Source organism: Bombina bombina, chromosome 1, assembly GCF_027579735.1.
Source record: "Bombina bombina isolate aBomBom1 chromosome 1, aBomBom1.pri, whole genome shotgun sequence".
NCBI classification, from domain to species: domain Eukaryota; kingdom Metazoa; phylum Chordata; class Amphibia; order Anura; family Bombinatoridae; genus Bombina; species Bombina bombina.
This window is the reverse complement of record NC_069499.1, coordinates 268,227,184-268,253,405: the sequence shown is the minus strand read 5'-3', so window position 1 is coordinate 268,253,405 and position 26,222 is coordinate 268,227,184.

The window sequence follows — 26,222 nt, the reverse complement described above, 5'->3', positions numbered from 1 at the left end:
TTGAAACCCAGTTTATAATGTAAGTCAATGGGAAGTGAGGGAGTTAGGTTCCAGGCCCCTCTCAAAATTGTCATAAGTAACACTTAATACATTATTTTTAAAGCTTTGAAATGAAGACTTTAAATGCTAAACAGCATTATAAACCTAATAATATAGATTGTCTCATCATCAAACTAAGTTTAATGAATAAAAACATTTGCTAACAGCACCTAATTAAATAATCACACAACAGACTACATCATCATCAAACTAAGTTTAATGAACAAAAACGTTTTCTTACTTGCATTTTTCTACAATTAGTTCTCTGCATTGTTAGCATGTTAGATAATATTGGGTCTTCACCTGTTCTATGCATTTCAATCTGTAGTGATTAATAAGCAGTTAGGCACCCTCAACTCAAGCAGCTGGGCAGGAAGATAATAGGGAAGTGGCTGCTCGATAGCTAATGTCTGCTCTGTGTACACAGTTCAATTTCAGTCTATTAAGTTGCATGACTTTGCTGCAAAACAAGCGGACAGCTCCACCTACTGGTTATTTTAATTAATGCACTGTTTTACAAAGCTTTTCAATAGCAGTCACATGACTGAAAAAAAAAGGTTGTTATTCTGAAGCGGCGCAAATTGAACCGGCTTAAACCGAGGGCCATCTGTATATATAAATATACACCTATATTTTTTTTATATGCTGGGTGTCCGGTATTTTTAGGGACATAGAAATAGCAAAAACCTGTATAATTCTTGCCTTTGACAGTCCTCTGGGCTATAAAAGGGACTGTTGCTCCCCAAAATATGCACTTTAACGGAGCAAGTAACCACTCTTTTTAAAGAGGTGAGACCACTCTTTCAAAGAAATGGTAACATGCCCAGGTTGTTGCCGCTCCTGGGTTTGCCGCCACTGTTCCGTTGCCATGGCCGTTCCCATGGATGCAGTGGTTGCTTCAGGCACCGGCGATGACGTCATCGCCGCACGCCCTATCCTCTGAAGCCGATCCGGATCTCCTGTGGCACGAATTCTGCATCTATGTAAGTTCCTCATTCACTATCTTCTGGGCCCAAGTATAGGTGTCCCTGTGTGTGCTCCTGGGTGCTGTATTCTTTAAACTGCTGGATTGTTATATCGTTATTGAACTCTGCTTGTCTGACCACTCTGCTTGCCTTACCCTTAAACTGCTGGATTGCTACATTGTTACTGAACTCTGCTTGTCTGACCACTCTGCTTGCCTTACCCTTAAACTGCTGGATTCCTACATTGTTACTGAACTGCTTGTCTGACCACTCTGCCTGCTTAACCCTTAAATTACTGGATTGCCTTACCATTGCTGAACTCTGCCTGTCCGACCATTCTATTGGTTTACCCTTGAAATGCTTTACTGCTGGATTGCCTTCCTGTTGCCGGACTCTGCCTGTCTTGACCTTTCTCTGCCTTCATCTTATTGCCATGAAGAACTACCTTGTCTGCCGTGAGTACTGCTTACCTCATTTCCTATACTCACTTTGTTCTGGGATATTTCCTATCATTCCACTTGACTCCACGATAAGAAGACTACTGGCCAAGTTTGGTCTGATAGAGAAATATCCCACGAGCATTACACCAGGTGGTTATATGCCTGCCACTATGTTCACAGGGATCACCTGTCAGAACAATAAGTATATGCAACAATATCAGGAAGGTGGGGTATCCCCCTATGTTGCCCCCCACAATACATAAAAAAAAATTGACTGCCTGCTTCCAACTGATTGTCACAACAGTGACAAAAACCTCTCAACTTTGGTGCTATTTTTGGGTTCTGATGCTTTTTAAGAGACCTTTATTACCCCCTCACTATGTATACTATAATCCGGTTGCGCACGCATCCTCAAAGAAATGTTGGCTGTGCGCGTAGCCAAAAGAATCCACCTCGCTGCATCCAGGTGGATTACGAAAATGGCAGGGTGGTGAAAGAATCCACCGCAGGATTCTTTCACCAACTTGCCATTTTTGGAATCCACCTGGATGCAGCAAACCCGAAGCTTTAAAAAAAATAAACATGCAACCGCCTGCACGAAATATCGAAAAAACACGTAACCACCCGTAAGAAATAAATAAAAAACACGGAACTGCCCGCACAAAGTATTAAACACCTAAACCGCAAACCCCCCACATCGCAAAATAATGAAGTAATTAACACCTATTCTGCAAATATCATAATAAATAATAATAATATATAAATAATAATAAAAATATTAACCCCTTAACTGCCAACCCCTCACATCGCAATAACCCTAATTAACCTATTAACCCCTAAACCGCCAACCCCAACATTGCAATAAACCTAATTAACCTATTAACCCCTTAAACCGACAAACCCCCACATTGCAATAAACCTAATTAACCTATTAACTCCTAAACCACCAACCCCCCGCAACGCAAAAAACTAATTTAATTACTAGGCCTCTAACCTAACACTCCCTAAATTAAGTTACACTTAAATAAAACCTAACATTAAATTACAAAAAAATAATCTAAAATTACAAAAAATAAAAGTCTCTAAAATTACAGAACAAAATAAACAAAATTATCAAAAAAACTAAAATAATTAAACCTAATCCCTATGAAAATAAAAATGTAAAGTAGTGAGTGTACAGCCTGTATAACAGTGTAAATTTGCTGTCCCCTCAAAATAACTCAACACACAGCCATTAATGTCTAAACCGTTGGCAACAAAAGTGAGTACACCCCTGTGGAAATGTCCAAATTAGGCCCAAAGTGTCAATATTTTGTGTGGCCACTATTATTTTCCAGCACTGCATCTTGGGCATGGAGTTCACTAGAGCTTCACAGGTTGCAGCTGGAGTCCTCTTCCACTCCTCCATGACATCACAGAGCTGGTGGATGTTAGAGACCTTGCTCTCCCCCACCTTCCATTTGCGGATGCTCCACAGATGCTCAATAGGGTTTAGGTCTGGAGACATGCTTGACCAGTCCATCACCTTTACCCACAGATTCTTTAGCAAGGCAGTGGTCGTCTTTGAGGTGTGTTTGGGGTTGTTATGTTGGAATACTGCCCTGCGGCCCAATGTACGAAGGGAGGGGATCATGCTCTGCTTCAGTATGTCACAGTACATGTTGGCATTCATGGCTCCCTCAATAAACTGTAGCTCCCCAGTGCTGGCCCAGACCATGACACTCCCACCACCATGCTTGACTGTAGGCAAGACACACGCTTGACACCATCTGAATTAAATAAGTTTATCTTGGTTTCATTGGATCACAGGACATGGTTCAGTAATCCATGTCCTCAGTCTGCTTGTCTTCAGCAAATTAATGGCGGGCTTTCTTGCGCATCATCTTTAGAAGAGGCATCCTTCTGGGATGACAGCCATGCAGACCAATTTGATGCAGTGTGCGGTGTATGGTCTGAGCACTGACAGGCTGACCCCCCACCCCTTCAACCTCTGCAGCAATGCTGACAGCACTCATACGTCTATTTCCTAAAGACAACCTCTGGCTATGATGCTGAGCACGTGCACTCAACTTCTTTGGTCAACCATGGCGAGGCCTGTTCTTAATGGAACTTGTCCTGTGAAACCGCTGTATGGTCTTGCCCACCGTGCTGCAGCTCAGTTTGAGGGTTTTGGCAATCTTCTTATAGCCTAGGCCATCTTTATGTAGAATAACAATTCTTTTTTTCAGATCCTCAGAGAGTACTTTGCCATGAGGTGCCATGTTGAACTTCCAGTGACCAGTATGAAACAGTGTGAGAGCGATAACACCAAATTCAAACACACCTGCTCCCCATTCACACCTGAGACCTTGTAACACTAACGAGTTACATGACACCAGGGAGGGAAAATGGCTAATTGGGCCCAATTTGGACATTTCCACTTAGGGGTGTACTCACTTTTGTTGCCAACGGTTTAGATATTAATGGCCGTGTGTTGAGTTATTTTGAGGGGAAAGCAAATCTACACTGTTATACAGGCTGTAAACTCACTACTTTACATTGTAGCAAAGTGTATTTTCTTCAGTGTTGTCACATGAAAAGATATAATAAAATATTTACAAAAATGTGAGGGGTGTACTCACTTTTGTGGGATACTGTGTGTATGTATATACTGTACATACTGTGTGTATGTGTGTATATATATATATATATATAAAACACTCACACATATATATGTGCACGTGTATATGTATATATATATTTTTTTTTTATGGTTTAAAGAAGGGAGAAATGACTAGGAATGTAATCCTAGTTGTTGAAAGACAGGGATTTCAGCACTCTTTTTGAAAAAATAAAGCTCATTAGACCATAGTACGTATTTAAACAGTGAATTTTGAATCCAATTGTGAACAGGGAAATCTTCCAACTGTATGTGCACCACTCCCCAGACGAAAAAGATACAGCACACTGTATCACATTCGTAGTAGGAAGTTAATAAGGAAACAATAGTTACTTATGTACATACTAGAGTTCGTATTCAAAACCTGACCGGTCAGGGGTACACAGCTTGTACAAAGAAAAAAATAACAGACAGCCAAAGCTTAATAGAAATAGTATGTGATACCTTTATAGAACCTCTACACCCTGCTGCACACAGAACCCCTAGTAGAGAGGTATGTCCTGGGCAGGTATGAGGAAGTGGGATCTAAGAGGTCAAATAGGGGTACCACAAACAGAAGCAAGTCACAACTTTTTGTCACAGTCACAATATGGTATGCAGTGAGTAGCAATTTTTATATAGTCATATGCTATTCTGACTTCATAGTAACAACACTGTGAACTGCTTTTCTTCTTGCTTGCTACAATCTTCTTTGCATGCAGCCTCACTTATCAGCATTCCAGGATCCCAGAAATACTGAGGAAATACCATCATCAGTGCTTTATGCTATAACCCTCTATTTTGCTTACTTTTCCTACTGCAAGCTTTGCATTATTAGCTAACAAAAAAGCACTAATATGGCACATACTGTCTGTTACTATTGCTTATAAATGTCTTTTTACATGCATAGTTAAATTCAAGGAAACCTAACTTAGAGACCACTTAGATCCTGGTAATAACTACCACTTTATGTACTGCCCAGTATTATACTCTCCTCGTTTGGAGTACTGTGAGCAGTTGGGTGTAGTGAGTCTATAAATAAGGCCTTCTTCCTTGACTATATAAAAAATTGCTACTCACTGCATACCATATTGTGACTGTGACAAAAAGTTGTGACTTGCTTCTGTTTGTGGTACCCCTATTTGACCTCTTAGATCCCACTTCCTCATACCTGCCCAGGACATACCTCTCTACTAGGGGTTCTGTGTGCAGCAGGGTATAGAGGTTCTATAAAGGTATCACATACTATTTCTATTAAGCTTTGGCTGTCTGTTATTTTTTTCTTTGTACAAGCTGTGTACCCCTGACCGGTCAGGTTTTGAATACGAACTCTAGTATGTACATAAGTAACTATTGTTTCCTTATTAACTTCCTACTACGAATGTGATACAGTGTGCTGTATGTTTTTCGTCTGGGGAGTGGTGCACATACAGTTGGAAGATTTCCCTGTTCACAATTGGATTAAAAATTCACTGTTTAAATATGTACTATGGTCTAATGAGCTTTATTTTTTCAAAAAGAGTGCTGAAATCCCTGTCTTTCAACAACTAGGATTACATTCCTAGTCATTTCTCCCTTCTTTAAACCATAAAAAACATTTTATAAGGGTCTGCACCACCACAATTTTTATGCTGACAAAACTAGGTGTGTTATTGTCAGTCTGTAATTCTACATAATAGCTTTTGAACAGCAGTTGCGTCCCCTCTGATATATATTTTTATATATATATATATATATATATATATATATGTGTGTGTGTGTGTTGTGTGTGTATGCATGTTTATGTGTGTGTGTGTATATATATATATATATATATATATATATATACACACACACCTATATTTTTTTTCTATATGTTTTCTTTCTCAACCCCTCCCCTCCCCCCGGTTATATGCTGGGTGTATGGTATTTTTAGGGACATAGAAATAGCAAAAACCTGTATAATTATTGCCTTTGATAGTCCTCTGGGCTAGAAAAGGGACCCTTGCTCCCCGAAATATACACTTTATTGAGGCAAGTAACCCCTCTTTTTAAAAGAGGTGAGACCACTCTTTCAAAGAAGGGGTCACATGCCCAGGTGGTTGTATGCCTGCCACTATGTCCACAGTGATCACCTGTCAGAACAATAAGTATATGGAACAATATCAGGAAGGTGGGGTATCCCCCTATATTGACCCCCCACAATACATAAAAAAATTGAGATCCTTTATTTAAGAGCAGCAATCCTGCACTTTTTAAATGTGTGGTCCTTTCTCCCTTCTTTAAACCATAAAAAACATTTTATAAGGGTCTGCACCACCACAATTTTTATGCTGACAAAACTAGGTGTGTTATTGTCAGTCTGTAATTCTACATAATAGCTCTTGAACAGCAGTTGCGTCCCCTCTGATATATATTTTTATATATATATATATATATATATATATATATATATATATGTGTGTGTGTGTGTGTGTTGTGTGTGTATGCATGTTTATGTGTGTGTGTGTATATATATATATATATATATATATATATATATATATATATATATATATATATATATATATATATATATATATATATATATATATATATATATACATACATATACACACACACACACACCTATATTTTTTTTCTATATGTTTTCTTTCTCAACCCCTCCCCTCCCCCCGGTTATATGCTGGGTGTATGGTATTTTTAGGGACATAGAAATAGCAAAAACCTGTATAATTATTGCCTTTGATAGTCCTCTGGGCTAGAAAAGGGACCCTTGCTCCCCGAAATATACACTTTATTGAGGCAAGTAACCCCTCTTTTTAAAAGAGGTGAGACCACTCTTTCAAAGAAGGGGTCACATGCCCAGGTGGTTGTATGCCTGCCACTATGTCCACAGTGATCACCTGTCAGAACAATAAGTATATGGAACAATATCAGGAAGGTGGGGTATCCCCCTATATTGACCCCCCACAATACATAAAAAAATTGAGATCCTTTATTTAAGAGCAGCAATCCTGCACTTTTTAAATGTGTGGTCCTTTGACTGCCTGCTGCCAACTGATTGTCACAACAGTGACAAATTCCTCTCAACTTTGGTGCTATTTTTGGGTTCTGGTGCTTTTTAAGAGGCCTTTATTACCCCCTCACTATATATACTATAATCGCGTTTGTAACGCATCCGTCGTTAGTTGTGCACGCATCCTCAAAGGAATGTTGGCTGCACGAGGCAGCCAAAAGAATGTTGGCTGCGTGTGTAGCCAAAAGAATCCACCTCGCTGCATCAAGGTGGATTCCGGGGGAGTCTGGCATTGAACGCCGTTACAGGGAGTGCTGATTGCACTAAAATAATGATAATTGTCTTGAAGAAGGCCCACAGATGGGTCGAAACGTTGACTTTTTAGTAATGTGAAACTAAATTGGAAATAAAGTTGCATATGTATTTGCTGTACAACAAGTCCTGTGAGTGCCCTCCAACATCAATACTACTCTACATATTAATTTGAGGATAGCACCCAGGCAGTGGCTACACTGGTTTGGATGGAGTGCTGGGACACCGGCTATTTATTACATATATATATCTATATATATATATTTATAAATCCCACAATTATCTGCACTCTTACTACCAGGTAGTCAATGACCAGGGTGCTTAGTCAAGATTAAAAATAGATTTATTTTGTTATATCGTAGTGACGTTTCGGGATGTCATGCTTTTATCTTATGTGGTATACCCCTTTAAGGCTCTCACTATTTAGTCCCACAATCCTCTTCTCAACTCGTCAATTATTGTTTAGATGTGTAGCATCTGACTTCGTCTGCAACACCTTCCCTAAACTCTGCTGACTAAATTCAAGCCAAAGTACCGAACTCTTCCTCAAGATTACACTTACTAAATCTCCTGGTTTTGCTGTTTTGACCTGTTGGTTCAGGCTACCTGCATTTAGGACTTTTACAAACTATCCATGCCGGATAACCTACGCAGCACTGCTGCTTCCATTTCTCTCTGCAGCTCCCCAGAGGTATTTAACACAGAGGCTGCATATTCAACCCTCCGCACTTACCAGGGATCAGACGATCCAACTCTGGTGAAAAACCTCTGTAAACTTGTCTGCTACTAAACGCGGCTCAACCGCTACAAACAGAAACCTCCAGAAGCCTTTTCCTCCGTTCACGAAGCTACCGATATTCTACGCACCCGATTGGTGCTCAGACACACACCCCTTGTGCAACGTCACGGCTGACAACATGCAGCGCTCTAACTCTGTTCTTACCTCTACTGCACAGTCTAAGGATCAGCTGTTAGGCAAATAGCCAGCAAAGGACATATTCTTGTTATACTTCAAGAAAGGAAATCTTCAGCTAGTTGAGATTTGACCCACTTATGTTCAGAGCCAACTTGTACAGGATATCTCTGGGGATACTCTCCTGTAACCAAATAACATAAACAAGGAATTGTTCCTCATAGTTGTTTCTATATCCTTTAACACTAGGTATACATTCTGCAGTTGTGATCCTCACAATACACCTCTAACACATAGCTAGCTCGCTGCATTACATAATAATTGAACTAAAAAATGGATCCAGCAGATATTCCTAACGTTGTATACAATTTATCTCAACGAGTGGACTCCAAATCCAAAATGACACACTAAGGGCTATGGTCAGGGATAACACCCCAGAACCACAGGTATCTCTCCCTGACCTATTCTCTGGACAAAGGTCAACATTCAGACAGTTCAGGAATGCATGTAAACTATTATTTCAGCTGAGACCAAAGACTTATCATACCGAAAGGATAAAGGTGATGACCGTTATCTCCTTCCTAACGGGAGAACCTAGAAAATGGGCAGATGTGTTCTTCGAAAATGAAGACCCAATCCTTGGTTCCCTCTCGGATTTCTTCTCCCAAATGGGGACACTATATGAAGACTCCCAAAAACAGCTATCCGCTGAAACCAGTATGCGGTTGCTCAAACAGGGCCGCAGACCCGTTGAAGAATATCTGACGGAGTTCAAAATCTATGCAAAAGATTCTGAATGGAGTGACATATCTCTCCGCAACCAATACAGGCTTGGCTTAAGTGATCCCCTTAAGGATGTTAGCTCATACCGAACTTCCTAGGACCCTGGAAGGCTTGATTGAGCTCTCTATTTAGGTAGACAGACATCTGAGAGAGAGGCGAGCCGAACGTTCACACCATGAATTACCTCAAAAATACTACTCATCTCCCAGTGGTGCTTCCACCTCTAAAGACAACCCTGTACCCATGGAGTTAGGGTTCATGAAGGGACCCCTACAGCCTGAAGAAAGGCTTCGCAGAAAGAAAGCAAATCTTTGCATGTATTGCGCATCCCCTGTACATTCCGTGAGAGATTGCCCTATTCTACTATGCCAAAAGAACAGTAAGTCACCAATCATAAATAACTGTTTCACCAGTAAAATCTCTAATTCTGCTTACTGTACAATATCTCTCTCTCTACAGTGGGATCATCAGGCACTCCGTACTGAAGGCATTGTTGATTCTGGGGCTTATTCCAATCTCCTTGATGCTGAATTAGCAAAGAAAAATACAATTCCGTTATGTTTGAAAGCAAACCCTGTGTCCATACGAGTCATTGATGGGTCATTCGTTAACACTGGTCCTGTTACTCACCAGTCCATTCCTATAAAAACCACAACAGACACAGGACACGTTGAATATATCTCTTTTTACATAATTCCTTCTCCTGTGTTTCCTGTTCTAGGTTTTTCTTGGCTTCAACTACACCAGCCGTCCATCCATTGGAATACCCTTCAGATAGATTTTGATTCCTCATTCTGTCAGAAAACCTGCCATCCACACCAGAGCATTCTACAGGTAGCTGAATTCACTTTACCAGATGTGTACCGAGATTTCTTAGACGTCTTCAACAAAAAGGAAGCAGAGACTCTACCTCCCCACCGTATTTATGATTGCCCTATAGAGTTGCTACCCGGGTCCACTATTCCTTATGGGCACATCTACCCCTTGTCCCAGCCAGAACTAGAACACCTAAAATCATACATAGAAGATAACCTCAAGAAAGGATTCATCAGGCCACCTACCTCACCATCCGGTGCTGGCATCTTCTTTGTCAGAAACAAAGACGACTCACTGAGACCAATCATCGATTATCGGGAACTGAACAAAAGGACTGTGAAGAACAGGTATCCGCTACCCCTAATTCCCGAATTAGTTGAGCGTCTTAGTGAAGCCAAAATATATACAAAACTAGACCTAAGAGGTGCTTATAATCTGGTCAGGATCCGTGAAGGCGACGAGTGGCTCACTGTGTTCAGGACTTGTTATGGGTTATATTAATATATGGTAATGCCATTTGGGCTATGCAACGCCCCAGCCACATTCCAAAGCTTCATAAATGACATCTTCAGAGATTTGTTGGACGTGTGTATGGTGGTCTATCTGGATGACATCCTTATATATTCCGACAACTTAGAAGATCATCATAAACATGTTCGCTGGGTGCTCGGTCGTCTACGAACTCACCAACTCTATGCCAAGCCTGAAAAATGTTTGTTCCATGTCCCCGAGATATCTTTCCTCGGATACCACTTATCATCTGCAGGTCTTAGAATGGAGGATGACAAGGTAAAGGCGATACTAAGCTGGCCAATACCCACTTCTAAAAATGATGTACAACGCTTCTTGGGATTCGCCAATTTTTATCAACAGTTTATTAGGGGTTTTTCTACCATTGCAAAACCCCCCAGTAGCCTTACTGGGTCAAGCTCTCCTTTTACTTGGAATACAAAGGCACAGGAAGCATTCAACATACTAAAGACATCTTTTACAACTGCACCAATCCAACACTTCCCTAACCCAGCATTACAGTTCATCCTAGAGGTAGATGCCTCCAACTTCGCCATAGGCGCCATACTCTCTCAACGGAAGTCCCCCACAGACCCTATACACCCTGTTGCTTTCTTCTCAAGGTTAATGACACCTCCAGAATTGAATTATTCCATAGGAGATAAAGAACTCTTAGTTATTTAGGAAATCCTTCGAGCATTGGCGCCATCTACTCGAAGGAACAAAGTTACCCATACTCATATATACGGATCATCATAATCTGGAGTATCTCCAATCAAACAAGACCCTCTCAGCTTGTCAACTTTGTTGGAGTCTGTATTTCACAAGGTTCAACTTCCATATTACATACCGCCCGGGGTCAAAAAACGGAAAGGCGGACGCCTTGTCCAGAAGGTTTAACCAATCTGCTACTGATACCCCTCCTCAAACCATACTAAGCCCAGAACATTTCTGTGCCACGATAACCCTTTACACATCCCTATGTGAAAGCCAACGGGTAGACCTTACCTTCCCTAAATCAACGTTGCAAAAAAAGACAATTCCCTCTACTACCACAAGGACAAGCTCTTCATTCCCCCTTCACTCAGAGAACAGAATCTCTCGCTGGACATCCTGGTGTCCAAAGAACATTGGAATTCCTAAAAAGGAACTACTGGTGGCCAAGAATAGGCCATTCCGTGAAGGAATATGTCACGACCTGTGAAAAATGTGCGATCCTAAAACCTGAAAAGGCTCGTCCTTATGGATTACTAAAACCATTGCACATATCTGACCAACCATGGCAAACCATAGGGATGGATTACATAGTAGATCTCCCCTTGTCTAATAATTGCAATACCATACTGGTGGTCGTCGATCTTCTCACAAAGATGGCACATTTTATTCCCTACCGAAAACTACCTACCTCCTCAGAAACCGCACAATTATTTCTACAACATATAGTAAGGCTACATGGTCTCCCCTCCATCATCATCACTGATAGGGGATCCCAATTTATGTCTAAGTTTTGGAAAACACTATGTAAGGTCCTTCACATCGATCAACGGTACAGTACAGCTTTTCAACCCCAGACAAATGGGCAAACCGAAAGAGTTAACCAGTGGTTGGAACAATATATCAGATGTTATTGTTCCTTCCACCAAGATCAATGGTATGACAATATACCTACAGCAGAATACGCCTACAACAACTTATACAATGCCTCTACAAAAACAACCCCGTTCTTCTCCAACTATGGGTATCACCCAACCTTCCATCTATTTCCACATCTAAACACCACTTTGCCCCAGGTTGATGAAACAACCAACACCATATCTGAATCATTCACCTTCCTAAAAGAAAACATCAAAGAAGCACAACAGAGACAAAAGAAATACTACGATGCCAAAAGGAGAAGACCACCCACTTATTCTGAGGGGGACAAGGTTTGGCTGTCCACAAAAGTAGTGAACGAAAACGCTGTAACCTTGGATTTACCTCCTGAATATCGGATACATCCAACATTCCATGTGTCCCTGCTGAAACCCTACACACCTACCAGAGCGCAAACCACAGACCCCCCTTTACCTCCTATACTAATTGAGGATGATATTTACGAGATTAGTTCCATCCGAGATTCTAGGCTCTTAAAGGGACAGCTACAGTATTTAATCTGAAGAAATGCAAATAGCCGGGCATCACACGGAGGTAAAGTGCAGAAAACAAAAGTGGATGCAGGTTTTTTTTCATAAAAATATAATTTACCTTTATTTAGTGAGACAGGTTAAAAGCAGAAAAAACAGGGCTCGCAGCCCATTGTGTCAGATCAGGGTTGTCAGTGGAGATATACACGGGCAGACATGTTTCGTGTGGGGCTACCACACTTGCTCACTGCTTATCATTGGAAAGATTGTAACTCAGATGAGGATTCTTGGGAACCTGTCTCCAATATCAATGCCTCACGTTTGATCTCTGCTTTCCATCACATCAATCTGGATAGATCTGGACCTGTCGCTGCAGTGCAGCCCCTTTCACGAGGGGACATGTCATGCTTTTATCTTATGTGGTATACCCCTTTAAGGCTCTCACTATTTAGTCCCACAATCCTCTTCTCAACTCGTCAATTATTGTTTAGATGTGTAGCATCTGACTTCGTCTGCAACACCTTCCCTAAACTCTGCTGACTAAATTCAAGCCAAAGTACCGAACTCTTCCTCAAGATTACACTTACTAAATCTCCTGGTTTTGCTGTTTTGACCTGTTGGTTCAGGCTACCTGCATTAAGGACTTTTACAAACTATCCACGCCGGATAACCTACGCAGCACTGCTGCTTCCATTTCTCTCTGCAGCTCCCCAGAGGTATTTAACACAGAGACTGCATATTCAACCCTCCGCACTTACCAGGGGTCAGACGATCCAACTCTGGTGAAAAATCTCTGTAAACTTGTCTGCTACTAAACGCGGCTCAACCGCTACAAACAGAAACCTCCGGAAGCCTTTTCCTCCGTTCACAAAGCTGCTGATATTCTACGCACCCAATTGATGCTCAGACACACACCCCTTGTGCAACGTCACGGCTGACAGCACGCAGCGCTCTCACTCTGTTCTTACCTCTACTGCACAGTCTAAGGATCAGCTGTTAGGCAAATAGCCAGCAAAGGACATATTCCTGTTATACTTCAAGAAAGGAAATCTTCAGCTAGTTGAGATTTGACCCACTTACGTTCAGAGCCAACTTGTACAGTATATCTCTGGGGATACTTTCCTGTAACCAAATAATCAACATAAACAAGGAATTGTTCCTCATAGTTGTTTCTATATCCCTTAACACTAGGTATACATTCTGCAGTTGTGATCCTCACAATACACCTCTAACACATAGCTAGCTCGCTGCATTACACGGGATCCACAGACCCTATATGTTTTATTATATATATATATATATATATATATATATATATATATATAATGTTTTTGCTATGCTGAGTGATTTTGGACAGGAATAGGAACATTCATACATTTTCGCAATGGGTTAAATCACATCTCTGGGAAATCTGAATTTGTGTATATTTAAATGTGGGTTATAAGTGTATGACTAGATATTTTATACTTACTAATATTCTGTGTAAACTGCAAAATGGTGGATAGTGTCAAAAATAATAATTGTTCTCTTGTCTTATTTTTAATTGTTAAATGAACCAACTATCGTTGGTGCAGTGGCACTAGGCCCCATGTGCCTATGTGGTGGTTATCTGTGTACAGACACTCACTATCATTATACTGTGCAGCCATCTCATCGGTGTATAGATACATCATTATGCAGTGCATCGTATTCTCTATTAGTGTATAGTCATTATACAGCATAGCATATTTATCAGAGTATACAAAGTATTTACACAGAGGAGTGTACTCACCAGGGTATAATGTATATGAAGTCACATTGTTATACAGTGTGCTCACTGCCAGTGTATAAATACTCAGTATCGTTATAAAGTGAAGCATGGTCATTATCAGTGTGCATGTATGTATATTTAGAAATGTGTGTGTATATTTTCTGTTTGGTCTGCTGAAAACAATGAGGTGTAATTTGAGTGGTTACCTCACAAAAAGATGTATATGTATATGTAAATGCAATGAAGGCCAAACAACTAAAAACACATCTAGCTGCGGTGCCATTTTCACACCCCTGTGCTAAAGGGTTTAAAAGATTGTAATCTGTTCTAGACAATGTGAAATGTTTTTAGGTTCTTTACTATTGCTTTACATTTTTTATAGGCAATCTCTTCCACTTTTCAAGATTTATAACACAAGTTGGCTGTTTTAATGGGCCTTTATTCACCAATACCTTGTGATGTATGGTCCTTAAAGAGAAAGCAAAAGCGAAGGCCACTGTTTCCATTAAATACTAACCCTTGGTTAACAGTCCTGCCTCTGGGATCCCACCATACTGCTGGTTTTTATTAGCTGCAGATGTTATGCTATGTATACGTTTTACTAAGCAACGGGAGTGTACCCAGGGGTAGATTAAGCAACTCTCAAGAGTGATAATTCCTTCTATCACACTATAAAATATAATAAAAACCAGGTGTAAGAGTGCGCTATCAAAAGCTCTACCAAATATTAAGAATAGATCTCAAAAGATACAGATAAAATTATCCTATAGATAAATTCTAAAAAATTAAAGGTTAAATACACTTTATAATAACACTTTCAAGTTATTAAACACAATAAAATAACTAAAACGTATCCATTCCAAAAATATCAATTTTAATAACACAGACACAGATACTACAAAAATAAGGTGCACCTTATATAATAACAAATAAAATTGTTGTTAAAAATTACAAGTTGAGACAATGTTCACTTGTGATAGCCCATGTTGGAAGCTGAAAGCGGGATTGTATGAGACTGCTCCCCAGAGTAAAACCCCCAAATGGGTGTAGTTCCAAAACTGTATAGAAAGCTCTATAGAAAGCTTGTTTGTGCTCCCTGATTTCCCTTCAATACAAGGTATTTTATGCAGTCTGTCTTTTAGAACATATTCAATGTATAGATATACCACAACAGATAAGGGCCCAAGGGATCCTACTCACCAGAATACGAAAGCTAAAGTGTAATAACTACTTTATCTGACCTTACTGACGTGTTACTGTCACGTGATGTTTTCTTCACCAATCCGAAGGTCAGATTACCGGCATTAGTAGTTTAGATCCTCAATACAAGGCAGTGACGTGCAGTCATAGGAGGCAGGTGAGGCAGCGCCTCACCTGTCCTATGTGTGTAATTACACCTTTTTTGGTTATAATTTGTAATTAAAAAAAATATATATTTTTTTTATTTTATTTTTATATACCCTACCCCCCCACCCCCCGCATTGCCCGCAACCACCAAGTATTCTTTTTTTTTTCATTACTCAAGTCAATACTCATCCATATTGCGCAAGGAAGGGGAGCTGCCCTCCCGTTGCGCAATATGGATGTCTGAGGATTCTTTTCTTATAGGACCCGCAGAGACTGCCACCCAGTGGTTAAGTCTCTTAGTGCAGGGCCAATATCACTCCCTAGAGGCTGCTGTCTAAACGCCTTGGGAGCACAGCCAAGTGCCGCCAGCCAATCAGCGGTTGAAGTTGTGAGTGCTGAGTGCAGTGACGTGGTTTGGACGTCTGGCGGGAAGAGAGTCAGAGACAGACAGTAGACAAGAAGAGAGAGGTGCGCGGGGCGCTGCACCGCATAGTAAGTGAGACATTGGGTGTGATGGGCACTGGGCAGTGGGCTTAGGCTAAGGGGCTAGTGAAGCGGCTTGACAATTATCAATGCCATTGCAGGCTGACCAGCACATTCATGACTGCACGCAGCAGCCATGATTGCTTTACAGCAGAGCAGTGCACTGATGAGACTCCACCTGCTTCCCCCATGGCCCTCCGGTCCGGTCGTCAAGTTCAGAGTGACTACTGGCAGGCGGCATCTGATTGTGGGTAGTTCATGTGAATTTTATAAGGATATTTTTACTGTTCCCTTACTCTCTAGCAGCTAGAGAGTAAGGCAGCAGTAAAAATATCCTTATAAAATAATGGCTTGTATATAGAATGTTCATTGTGGGGCTGCATGCCCGAGAAAATTATCTATCTGCCTTGTCAAGCCCTTCTTAATTTATTACTGCATGCCATGAGTCTTTTGGAGAAACGTCTGCTTCTGCAAACAGTCAGTGAAAGCATACTCTGTAAGGGTCTGTCCCTGAAAAGTAAAGAAACGGCAGGACTAAAGACAAGATAAGAACTGACTGCCTATGACCCACTGACCCTAATTAATTGTGGAATAAATGGCTTCTATAATGCTTTAAAAATATAGTTAAATACATATTTTTAAATGCAGCTTTATAAAGTGCATTGGTGACTATAATCAGCTATATTAACAATTTATACAACTGTTGCAGTAAAAGTGCATTATGATTTTTTTAATTCATACATATCTCATGCAAAAGTAAAAAAATACATCATTTAATAAACACACACTTTTTAAGTAGATGTATTAAATATTTTCATGACATTAACCAGCAGTTGTACCAACAGTTAATAAAGCAAGCATAATGCACTTTTTCTGCAAGTTGCAGTTGTATTAATTGTTAATATAGCTGATTATTGTCACCAATACACTTTATATACCTGCATTTAAAAGTATGTATGTCCTGTCCTGTCACTATTAGCTTAGTATATCCCTCCATAACAAATGCACAAAATTAAAATAATTAAAAAATTAAACAGACTTAAAGGGACATGAAACAATTTTGTTCCTGATTTAGAAAAAAACATGCAATTTTAAACAACTTTCTAATTTACTTCTATGATCTACTTTGCTTAATTCTCTTGATATCCTTTGCTGAAACACATAACTAGATAGGCTCAGTAGCTGCTTATTGGTGGCTGCACATAGATGCCTCATTTGATTGGCTCACCCATGTGCATTGCTATTTCTTCAACAACAGATATCTAAAGAATAAAGCAAATGAGATAATAGAAGTAAATTGGAATGTTGTTTAAAATTGTATTCTCTACCTGAATCAATAAAGACAAATGGGTTTAATGTCCCTTTAAATATCTGATTTGTTGGTGTGTTTTTTTAATTAAAATACTGAATTCTATTTTTGTTTTCCAGTAAAATAATGCCTCTTCATACAAAAAAAAATATGTGACACTTATCTGCTTTGCAGCTTCAGCTTCAAAACCTACTCATCTGCTCCTCTAATTCCAGTTGATAAACTGTGCATTAAGTATTTTATTTTTTGGAAAAAAAATAAAATACTCTATGTGGAATCTATCAGAATAGAGGAGCAAATTAGTAGGTTTTACAAGTTCCAGCTGCATATTGGGAAAAAAATCAAATACTTAAAGGGACACTTAATAAAAATTAAACTTTCATTATTCAGATAGAGCATGCTATTTTAAACAACTTTCCAATTTACTTCCATTAACAAAATGTTCACAGTCTTTTTATATTTAAACTTTTTGAGTCACCAACTCCTACTGAGCATGTGCTAGAATAAGTGTGTATGCATTTGTGAATGGCTGATGGCTGTCACATGGTATGCGTATGCATTTGTGAATGGCTGATGGCTGTCACATGGTACAGTGGGAGTGGAAAAAGACATAACTTTTAAAATTGTCAGAAAAAAAATCTACTAATCATTTGAAGTTCAGACTAAGTGCTATTGCATTGTCTTGTTATCTTGTATTTGTTGATTATGCAAATCTACTGTGTTGACTGGTCCTTTAATGTGCAATCTATCAGTTGGACTGGAACTTGTAAAACCTACTCTGCTCCTCTAATTCCAACTGATAGATTGTGCATTAAGCAGGGTTGTGTGATTTGTTTTTGACAAGCAGGCCCTTGGCAGCATGTAAGTGTTATACACCAGCCCCCTTGGTGAGTGCCAGCCAGGATCTGGGATAGCTCCATGAGTTTGTAGGAAATGCATCATTGGCAGTTGTGTTGTTCACTACTAAATTTAAGTCCTATTCCTTCCCTGACACTGCTAGCAAAGTAGTCAGAGCTGCTCTAGCACACTCAACTGGATTGTAAGCAGAAGCACGTTGGAAAATGTGTGTGATTCTCAAAATGTACTTCCTGCAGCCCGCCCGAAACTGCTATTTATGGGGCGGGCTGCAGGGAAGTACATTTTGAGAATCACACACATTGAGTGTGCTAGAGCAGCACTGACTACTTCGCTAGCAGTGTCAGGTCATGGTGAGGTTATCTTGGTCCCTAGATTTTACTGCCTCCTTCAGTACACAAGCCTTGCCACTTTTAGTTTTCAGGAAATACCCTGTGGGCGTGGGTCACGGTGTCACCAAGAGACTAAATCAGCAAAGCGCTATTTTCTTGAGCATGTAGCATGAATGTGTAAGCCCAGCACACTGCTTTCCCTCAGAGTCTATTTTTTAATTTGTCATCAATGAGTATAAATAGTGGAACTGCATTTGCCTATATAATCAGAATTTACTTAGTTTATTACCTGTATGCGTGTGTTCTAAATAATGCTAATTGCCCTTTTGCAACTTTATAATTTAGTTGTAACTTTAAAGGGACAGTCTAGTATAAATTAATTTTCATTATTCAGATAGGACTTTTAATTTTAATCAACTTTCCAATTTACTTTTATCATCACATTTGCTTTTTTCTCATGGTATTCTTAGTTTAAACTAAACCTAGGTAGGCTCATATGCTAATTTCTAAGCCTTTGAGGGCTGCCTCTTATCACATGCTTTTTAAATCTCTTTTTAACACAAAGAGACAGAAAGTAAACGTGAGCCATATAGATAACACTGTGTTCAGGTACAGGAGATTATTTAAGATTTAGCACAAAACAATGCTAAATTTAAGACAATAGATAATAAACAGTTACAGTCGTGATCAGGGGTCTGGAAGAAGGTTCCTAGATACAAGGTAATCACAGAGGTAAAAAGTATATTAATATAACTGTGTTGGTTATGCAAACCTGGGGAATTGGTAATAAAGGGATTATCTATCTTTTAAAACAATAACAATTCTATGGTAGACTGTCCCTTTAAGCTACCTCTATTAGGTTCATATATGGGCTTCTCGGGCATACAATAGTGAGTGCCTCACCAGCCTCTGACTTCACCGCACGTCACTGATATTACAAGGCAACACTTTAGTAGTTTCTTTTCTGTTGTTTGTTCTTTTCTGTTGTTTATACCATTCGTGGGTATCCAAGGAAGCAAATGTCACTGTATATCTTTAGTGATCTGTCAAAGAGCGTTCATCAATTTTTGCTCTCCATTGCAATGTCAGTCTTTAAACGAAATCCTGTAGGACGCTGGCCAGCTACACAGGACTGTTTATCTACGTGTTTCAGCAACAAGCTTTTTTACTTGTTTATATACACTTAGGATTAAAAAAAAAAAAAAAAGTTTATTAAATGTCCCTTTAAATTTTTATAAAGGTACTATGGGCACTTTCCCTAACAAATCTCCCTGTAAGTTTGTGTAATAAATGTCTGAATAATCCATAAAGTGTATCAGTGATTATTCTCTCTTTCCCTCACTTTTGCTCTCTCTCTCCCCCTCTCTTTTGTTCTCTCTCTCCCTCTCTTTTGCTCTCTCTCTCTCCCCCCCATCTCTTTTGCTCTCTCTCCCCCCCCTCACTTTCGCTCTCTCTCTCCCTCTTGCTTTCTCTCCCCTCTCTTCTGCTCTCTCTCTCCCCTTTCTTTTGCTCTCTCTCCCTCCTCTCTTTTGCTCTCTCTTTCTCCACCTCTTTTGCTCTCTATATCATCTCTTTTGCTCTCTCCCCCTCTCTTTTGCTTTCCGCCCCTCTCTTTTGCTTTCTCTCTCCTCTCTTTTGCTCTCTCTCCCCATTTTGCTCTCTCTCCCCTCTCTTTTGCTCTCTCTCCCCTCTCTTTTGCTCTCTCTCCCTTCTCTTTTGCTCTCCCTCTCCCCCTCTCTTTTGCTCTCCCTCTCCCCCTCTCTTTTGCTTTCCTTCTCCACCTCTCTTTTGCTCTCCTTCCCCTCTCTTTTGCTCTCTCTCCCTTCTCTTTTGCTCTCCCTCTCCCCCTCTCTTTTGCTCTCTCTCCCCCTCTATTTTGCTCACTCTCCCTCCTCTATTTTGCTCACTCTCCCTCCTCTATTTTGCTCACTCTCCCCCTCTCTTTTGCTCTCTCTCCCCCTCTCTTTTGCTCTCTCTCCCCCTCTCTTTTGTTCTCTCCCCCCCTCTCTTTTGCTCTCTCTCCCACCTGTTTTGCTCTCTCTCTCCCATATCTTTTGCTCTCCTTCCCCTCTTTTTTGCTCTCTCTCCCTTCTCTTTTGCTCTCTCTCCCCTCTCTTTTGCTCTATCCCCCCTCTCTTTTGCTCCCTCTCCTCTCTTTTGCTCTCTCTCCCCTCTTTTGCTCTCTCTCCCCTCTTTTGCTCTCTTTCCCTCTATTTTTCTTTCTCTCCCCTCTCATTTGCTCTCATTCCCCTCTCTTTTGCTCTCTTTCGCCTCTCTTTTGCTCTCTCCCCTCTCTTTTGCTCTCTCTCCCCCTCTCTTTTGCTCTATCTCTCCCCCTCTCTTTTGTTCTCTCTCTCCCTCTCTTTTGTTCTCTCTCCCCCTCTCTTTTGTTCTCTCTCCCCCTCTCTTTTGCTCTCTCTCCCCTCTCTTTTTCTCTCCTTCCCCTCTCTTTTGCTCTCTCTCCCCTCTCTTTTGCTCTATCCCCCTCTCTTTTGCTCTCTCTCCCCTCTCTTTTGCTCTCCTTCCCCTCTCTTTTGCTCTCCTTCCCCTCTCTTTTGCTCTACCCCCCTCTCTTTTGCTCTCTCTCCCCTCTTTTGCTCTCTCTCCCCTCTTTTGCTCTCTCTCCCCTCTTTTGCTCTCTCTCCCCTCTTTTGCTCTCTCTCCCCTCTTTTGCTCTCTTCCCCTCTCTTTTGCTTTCTCTCCCCTCTCTTTTGCTCTCGTTCCCCTCTCTTTTGCTCTCTCTTCCCCCTGTTTTGCTCTCTCTCCCTTCACTTTTGCTCTCCCTTCCCTCTCTTTTGCTCTCTCTCTCCCCCTCTCTTTTGCTCTCTTTCTCCCCCCTCTTTTGCTCTCTCTCCCCCTCTTTTGCCTCCCCCTCTTTTCCTCTTTCTCTCCCCTCTCTTTTGCTCTCTATCCCCCTCTTTTGCTCTCTCTCTCTCCCCTCTCTTTTGCTCTCTCTCCCCCCTCTTTTGCTCTCCTTCCCCTCTCTTTTGATCTCTCTCTCCTCTCTTTTGCTCTCTCTCCCTTCTCTTTTGCTCTCTCTCCCTTTTCTTTTGCTCTCACTCTCCTCTCTTTTGCTCTCTCTCAACTTTCTTTTGCTCTCTCTCCCACCTCTCGTTTTCTCTCTCCCCTCTCTCTATTGCTCTCTCTCCCTTCTCTTTTGCTCTCTCTCCCTTTTCTTTTGCTCGCACTCTCCTCTCTTTTGCTCTCTCTCAACTTTCTTTTGCTCTCTCTCCCACCTCTCGTTTTCTCTCTCCCCCTCTCTATTGCTATCTTTTGCTCTCTCCCCCCCCTCTCTGTTGCTCTGTCTCTTACGACCATGGCTGCTCCCGCCCGGCCCCACCCCGTCATGCCCGGCCCTGCCCCCGTCACACCCGGCCCCTCCCCATCACGCCCGGCCGCTCCTACCCAATTATGCCTACAGTTATCGTGGCGGACAGGTTAGTTTGTTGAAGGCCAGGTGTGTTTGTCCTTGCGCAGTCTCTACTGTGCACAACAACTTCGGACAAACACACTTGGCCTCTTATATTATAGGATTTTTCTATCAATTTCAAATCTAAGAACAGATCCATAACATTTTATATAAATAGATAGTGATTGTGCAATAACAGTCAAATGTGAATATTCCAGACCTCCCAACTATTTGAGAGGGACAGTCCCTGGTTCTAAGATTTGTCCCTCTGAGACAGCCATATGTCCCTCTTTACAGCATTCCCCTTAGCCTCACCCACAAAACACCCAGAAACACTCACAAACTGCCCACAAACCACTCATAATCCCTTCCAACACATTCCCACCCACAAAATGGTGATGGACTTCTATCAACCTCCTGTGTCCCTCTTTCTCAGCCACAAATGTTGGGAGGTATTCTGTATTTTATCCAAAATGCTGCTCAAAAAGAAGAAATGCGCACATAGTGAGTGCTTTCATGAATTTATATAAATAAACATTTTGCCAAATGATTATTCACATGAAGTAGAAATATCAGTAGCTATCATATCTGCACACCTGATTAACCTTTTCAGGTATCAGGAAACCCCCACAAACAACTGGAACTCCAATGCATTAGAAATATTTTTAAATTACCAATTAAAATGTACAAATACAATAAACATATAAAAGTCACTTAGTGCTGTAAATAGTACCCATCATTTTAGATTGATATCATTTAATCCTACAGCATTCTAACTCAATGTGTGTCAGTTACTTGGTCACACTGCTCCCTGTGACATTCACAAAACAATGCTGATGACCGTTTTGCCAGCTTTCTTAAGGATGGTTTTGCATTTCAATTAGTGTTCTTTTAAAGGGTCTTGGTAAATGTTTATAGAAAACAGAAGAGAATATTAGAGAGCAAATTAATCCAAGAAAGTTTTTTTTTAGAAATATATAAGTTTACTTCTCTAATACAATTTGCTTCATTCTCATGATATTCTGTTTTGAAGAGATACCTAGGTACATGACAGGAAATAGTGCTGCCATCTAGTGCTCTTGCAAATGGATAACAATCTTGCAAAACTGCTGCCATATAGTGCTCCAGAAATGTGCCGGCTCCTAAGCATACAGCCCTGCTTTCAACAGAGAGAACAAAGAAAAATTGATAATCGAAGTTAATTAGAAAGTTGTTTAAAAGCACATTCTCTATCTGAATCATGAAAGAAAATGTTTTATATCCATTTAATCTAATGTCATTTTTAAAACAAATGTAACAAACTATACCTTTCAGAATCTACATATAAAACGTAACAAATTCAAGTTCATTTGTTAAGTTATATTAAATCATTAAAATGCTTCCATTTACTAAACAATACTTTTCAAAGGTGTACTAAATAAATACAGTAGAGGACCAGATTAAAAATCATCAAAGCTATCAATCGCAATAAAAATGGGGAATACGTTGCTTAGTATCTAAATAGATAAACATTTTAATTTACAGAGACATGAAACCCAAAAATGTTCTTTGATGAATCAGACAAAACATGATTTTAAACAACTTTCCAATCTGCTTCTATTATCTAAATTGCTACATTCTCTTGGTATCCTTAGCTGAAAAGCATATCTAGATAGACTCAGGAGCAGCAATGCATTACTGGGAATGAGCTGCTGATTGGTGGCTGCACAAAAATGCCTCTTTTCATTGGTTCACCAGATGTCTTCAGATAGCTCCCAGTTGTGCATAGCTGCTCCTTCAAAAAAGGATATCAAGAAAATTATACTAATTGGATAAAATAAGTAAATTGGAAAGATGCTTACAATTACATGCTCTATTTGAATCATGAAAAATAAGAAAAAGAAAAAAATGTTGGGTTTCATGTCCCTTTAAATAAACATGTATTTCATATAATGGTGAGAGTCCAGAAGCCATCACATGTGGGACCAGTCTAGTAGGAGAAGGAAAAACACCCAACATAACAGAGCTTTTAATCCCTTTCACATGATCCCTCAGTCATTTTATTTGCATCCACCAAGGAGTGATGGAGAAACTTCTCCCAGTGTGAAGATGCCACCAGCCTCCCAGGAGAAATGTGGGCATCCCTGCAAATCCCCTGGTCTTGAGTCTGTTGCTTTAATTGGCACAATGCTTGCCTCTTATGGTCCCATGTTCTGCAGCTAAGGTGAGCATGGTAGACGAAGGTGCTGACAGGTAAGTACCATGTATCTTTGTAACCCGCAGACTATTAATTAGCATGATCATGTACACTTGTCTCACATAGCCTGGGGACATAGTTACATACACCATTTAGCACTACATTCAGTTTTTTTAGGAACTTTTACAAAAAATTCACCAAATTATGGCCCTGTCTCTTAATTTATTGATGCTGGCTTTAGGGGTCGATTTATCAAACTCTGTATGTGCTTCGCCTGTAACTGCGCCCCAGCTCGCCTCCGGAGAAGCGCACATGTGCGCCTGAATTTATAAAAAAAAATAGATGTAATTTTGCGCGTTTAGTAAAAGGCGAGCTGGGGCGTAATTATGATAAATTTTGCCTCTCGGAAAAAGCATTTACTCCCTATTTATCACAGTACATCCCTATAAATATTTACGCCACCATGTCTTGATTATGAAAAAAGCGTTTTTTAGGTATCTGTTTTGCGCATATTTATATTATATAATGTTTCCGTGCTGTTTTTGCCATATGTTGGTAATTTAAGATTGCAAAAATCAATATATATATATATATAAAACTCTTGGTACTTGTATGCGCCTGTGGAAGTGCACATTTCTGGCAATAACAGTCTCTTCTTGGCACCTAGCCTTTGAAAAACGAGTTAAAAGAAGAAAGCACTGCATCACAAGATATAAAAACATGTATGATAATGGTGTTCGCCTCAGTCTGAATGGCGAAATATAGAACACGCAATTTAAGGAGAAATTTCAGTTCTCTATCGGCGCAAAGCAATGAGAAATAAGAAACTGGGCGTATTTGTAGGTCGGGCTGTGAAATTATGCCTATTACTAATTTATATTGGTGCACTCAGGAGCGTGCCCGTGCGCCTAGGCGAATGCAAGTGGAGTGCGAAGAAGTGTCTTTCAGAATTGCCCAATTATAGGCGCAGATTGTTTTCATAAATATGGTGATTGGTGTGTATGTGTTATTTTGCTCTCAATTACAGGCAAATTGATTTGATAAATCTACCCCTTAGTGCACACTAGAGATCTGGTCCTTATATTAAGCAGCATATTCTTGTCAGATGATCAGGAATGTTTTTGGAGCTGTGGAACACAAACTTCTAATTTTATGCATACTTCATTGATAAAGTATTTTGTGCTCTTACTCTCCTTCAATTCACTGACATGCAGCTAATATTCCTCTGGACATTAGGAGCAGTAAGCACTCTTTAGGAAAAAAGCTTTGCAAAATTTTAATATTATTTAACCCTTTATTGCCTCAAACTGTTTTGGGTTTTTTACACTTTAAAATGCATATTCTCTTATACTGTATTTCTTATGCTAGACACTTAGATACTAAAACATTCTGTTTAAAAATTTTTTTAAGTTCTTTAAGGCAGCTCTAAAAAAATACATCTACCTTCCCTGTTCCTGATTCGGTTTCTAACCTTATTACCAAGGAATTGAACAACCAAGGCATTTCCTTTGTTACTTCTGGCAAGTTCTAACACATGTTCCCAATACTCTCTGAAAAATTGGAGGTATGGGAGACTATTCCAATGGCGCTATTCAAAATTTGGCTAGATAGACTACCATTTCTTTAGAGGACAGTACCTCTTTTAAGGAACCAATGGACAGAAGACTTAAAAACCTTCACAGCCAATCCTTTCAGTTTTGTAGGCTATTGTCATAATAAGTCTGTCTAAAGAGTGATTTCTGTCCCTGGTGCAGTTAGGAGTAGGAGTACTATACCTTTAAGGAGGCCTAGAAGCTTAATTAGGACTTAATTGCAGTAGTCTATATTACCTCTGTGTTTGAAGCATGTGGTTGCTTGTGTATTGAGTTAATTCATCTACTCTGGCAATTACTATTTGGATATACTGGTTTCACTTCTGCTTCTTCCTCTGACTATGCTTGTGTTTAACCCTTTGTTTGGACTGACGTGAATTTATAAATGTACAATTACTTTCTAGTACTTATTTGCTGTTTGTTTTGTAGGAG